The following is a 4,480-nucleotide window of genomic DNA, read 5'->3' on the forward strand; positions in this document are numbered from 1 at the left end:
TATATATATATACACACACATATATAACATATTTCTTCCAGCTAAGACTAAAGATTGCTGGCAGATAGCAATGAAAAGAGACAGAAAATGATACAACTATGTTTCTAATTGCAGATACATTTACTTCATGATTTGCTTTATTTATTTATTTATTTATTTATTTATTTATTTATTTACTTACTTATGTGCAGTCTTTAGACCAATTTGGAAATTGTCTGCTGTTCTTTTTGCTGAAAGCTGCAGACTGCTCTTGAATTGTTGATTTTGGGGTTTTGCCAGTTGCATTTGCTTTTCTGCAAAAGTTGGAGTGAAATACATTGTTCTTAGTTATAGGAAATGTCATGGATTTGATGACCAAGCTATTTTAACTGATGATAGCATGTACACTTTAATGTGGGGTTATTTTTCATTTCAGTGTATATATAGTACAAATTGTGACAGTGTTGCTGTGGTGTGTACTAAGTAAGCATCTGAGACATTATTATTGATTGTGTAATGGTATATTACTGAATGCAAACCACCAAGGCTTAACACGGCATGAAGAAATACAGGGAAACAATGTCATGTTCAGACTAACTTTTATCTGTTGTCTGATATTTAATTGTTAGGTACATTAGAGTTATGGCACAACAGCAAATTCTTATTGGATGTCCCTCAACATTTCTAGTTTCCATGATAGTGAGTGACTCAAGTGTCAATGCATGTAGAAAGAATGAGAGAGAACAACCTTGACAGACTGAGTGCATGATACTGAATGGCTCTGATAAGTAACTATTCACTCTAACCAGAGCAGTTGTCACTGTACATTGCAGTGATCCAGTCCTGGACACCTACCCAATATTGGTGGTTGACACTGGAAAAGTTTTGATTGATCAAATTTGATCAGGGTGATAGGGAATTGAACATAATCTGCTGGCAGGTTTGTCGATGTGACTCCTGAGGTGGCTTTGGAGTCCTGCATTTGACACGTATGTTTGACCACACACATGACAAACACTGAGAAACTACTAATTCTACTTCCTCTCCCTTCTGGGCAGCTCTTTTGGTCTTTGCCCAGCTTTTTGACTTAGCATGGAATTAGCGACATCCTTCATATATTTGTTTTCTTTCTCCACCTCACTTGTTTCTGCCACCAGCATATACTTCCCAGTTATAAAAGTTGAGATTGAATTGCAACAGCAAGTCTTTGAAACAGTCATTGAAATGCTTCTTAGTTTTTCGCTGAGGCCTTTTCCCTTCAGTTAGCTCTCTATAAAGCATCTGCTTAGGGATACAACTATTGTCCAGCCATATCAGATATCCTGCCCAGTAAAGGTGGTGCTTATATATATGAGTTTCTTTGCTGAATGTAACAACTCATCCTAGTACCTCTGTGTCTAGAACATGCGAGATCCAGTGAATGTCCATGATTGATTTCAAGCAATACAGGTGGAAGCACTCCAGTAGATTCAAATGTTTCTTATAAAGCATCAAGGTTTTGCAAGTGTAAAGAAAGCTTGTAAAAACATAGGCATTATAGACAACTGTCTTTGTTTTCTTTTACAGGCATTTCTAAGACTACACATGATTTTGAAGAGCAGGGAAGGTGGTGAGATATTTCTCCGTCGAGGGAGCAGTGATGGTTTGTAGTACAACCAAGCTAGGAGAACTTCTTAACAACCGTCCGCTTCTTCCCATTGATGTAGATGGAAGGTTTCCCATAGACTGTACCTGGTGCTGGTTGAGACATGACAACTGTTTTATTCAGACTGATTGTCTGACCAAAAGCTTTGCATGAATGGGACAACCTGTCCCTGAAACATTGTATATTAGCAGCAGTATGTGAGACCAGGTCACAGCCATCAGTGGAGAGGAGATTGTGAGCAAGATTCACACACGCAGACACAGACACATGCACACAAACACACACACACACACATATTTATATATTTTGGGAGGTGGTGGGGAATAGTACAAATGAAAACGCACATATTGATATCACCAAGAAGAAGGAAAAACATTTATAATTCTTTGCTAAAAGCCAGAAAGCTACCATAATTTCTATAAACTGTTGGTACTAGACATGCAAACCACAAAACGATAGACTAAAATTCCTACATCTCAATATTCTAAAATATTATATATTGAAATTCTTGTCTGTATATCTGTTATTTAATTATAACTAAAAGTTGTATAATTCAGCTTGACATTTTTATATATTGAAATAGTTGTGTGTCCATATTTTATCTAATTAAACTAACTCAAACATAATCAAATTTTAATATTCTTCATTTGTAATCATTAAAACTGTGTGTTATAATTCCAGTTGATGTATACAGAAATTTGATTACTTTTCTACAGCAGAAACATTAAAAGAATATATAAAAGAAAACAAAAAATATTTTTTCGATATCAAAAGTTTAAAATGTGTTTTTGAAAAATCAAAAATTGTAGAGTTATGAATATTTAAATTATTAGCAATGATATACACACATAGACACATGTGTGCATGCACACACACATATTTTTCTTTTAATTTTTTTGAAGAAGTGCAAAAGAACGAAACGTCAAAAATACTTTCACTTCTCAATCTTCCATTTAAGCTAATAATGGCACTTTGTTTTCGCTTTCTTTATGTTCATTTTTTTGTTGTAAAATCTGAACACACATGCATACACAAACATGTGTGTGTATGTGTGTATGAATACATACGTATGCATATATGTACATGTTTTTTTATGTTAAGTTATGTATAAAAACAATTTAACATTAAACAGAAGGATTACTGAATACTTATTATTAGCATTCATATTTATCAATTTTTACAAGGAAAATATTGATGGTGACTTCGAAATTTCACCTTCATCAGACTGTCTGCTGATGACAAAACTTTGGCCATTTCTATCTAGAGGGTTTTTAACACAATATTTACACACTGTATCTGCTTTGAGTGCCACTCAAAGATATTAAATGTGTGTGTGTATGTATATATGTATGTATATATAAATTCAATAATAGGATGAATTCTTTTACAAGAATTTATCAAGTAGCTAGTGTGAAAAAAACCTCATAAGGGGAAAAAATCCATCATTTATTCCCAATATATGTATATATATATATATTTATATATATACACACATACATCCATATACAAAATAACGGAAACACCTAGCATCATAGCATCATCATTTTGAAATATCTATAAAGCTTGTTTATTTTTATGTTTTTTGATTTATAATTAGTGTTCCTTAATATGTTTTGCAAAAATTGCTGTTGCTTTTCAGATATCATCAGAAAAAGGTAATTAAACTGCATCAAAATGACAGATCTATCGGACTTTCAAAGAAGTCAAATTGTTGGTGCTCGTATAGCAGGCGCTAGCATAATGAAAACAGCTGAAATGTATGGTGTATCAAGAAGTACTGTTCCGAAAGTGAGGACAGCCTTTGAGAAAGAGGGAAAAACCTCCTTGTTGAAACAAAACTCCAGAAGAAAACCAAAACTTTCAGATAGAGACCGTCGTACTCTTACGCAAATTGTTAGAAAGGATCACAAAAGTACAGCTCCCAAAAGTACTGCAGAGCTTAATGACCACCTCGAGAACCCAGTTTCCACAAAAACTGTTCGTCAGGAGCTGCACAAAGCCGGATTTCACGGGAGGGCTGCAATTAGAAAACAACTCCTTTCAAAAACAAACATTACAAAGCATTTAGAGTGGAGTAAACACCTACAGAATTGGTCCCTAGAGCAGTGAAAGAATGTTATTTTCTCGGACGAGTCATCCATTACCTTATTTCTCACGACCGGCCGAGTATATGTGTGGAGACAGCCAAAAGAAGCATTTGAGCCAGACTGCCTTCTTCCAACGGTTAAACATGGAGGAGGATCTGTGATGATCTGGGAGGGGGGACTATATCTGGGAAATCTGCTGGCCCAATGGTTTCCTTTCATGGCAGAATTAATAGTCAAGACTATTCATGCATTTTATCTGATCAAATTCATCCTATGGCTGCAGAACTGTTTCCAGACGGAAACGCAATATTTCAGGTTGATAATGCACCAATTCACACAGCTACAGTTGTTACTGAATGGCACAAGGAACATTCTAGTGAAGTTGAACATCTTATCTAGCCACCACAGTCCCCAGATCTCAATATTATTGAACATTTATGGTGCATTTTAGAAAAACAAATAAGGAGTCGATATCCTCCACCATCATCACTACAAGAACTGGAGACTGTTTTAACTGAAGAATGGACAAAAATTCCTTTGGAAACAATTTAAACTTTGTATAAGTCCATAACTTGTAGAATTCAAGGTGTAATTACTGCCAAAGGAGGTTCTATCTCATATTAAAATAAATTTGTTTGAAATTTGTCCAACCCCTGTATAGATGTATATATTTATATATACGTCTGTGTATATATGTGTGTGTTTGTGTGCATGTAAATACACACACAAGCACCTGTGCATGCGAGCGCATGCACACACACACACACAC

The sequence above is a fragment of the Octopus bimaculoides genome, chromosome 2 (genome assembly GCF_001194135.2).
Source record: "Octopus bimaculoides isolate UCB-OBI-ISO-001 chromosome 2, ASM119413v2, whole genome shotgun sequence".
Lineage (NCBI taxonomy): Eukaryota > Metazoa > Mollusca > Cephalopoda > Octopoda > Octopodidae > Octopus > Octopus bimaculoides.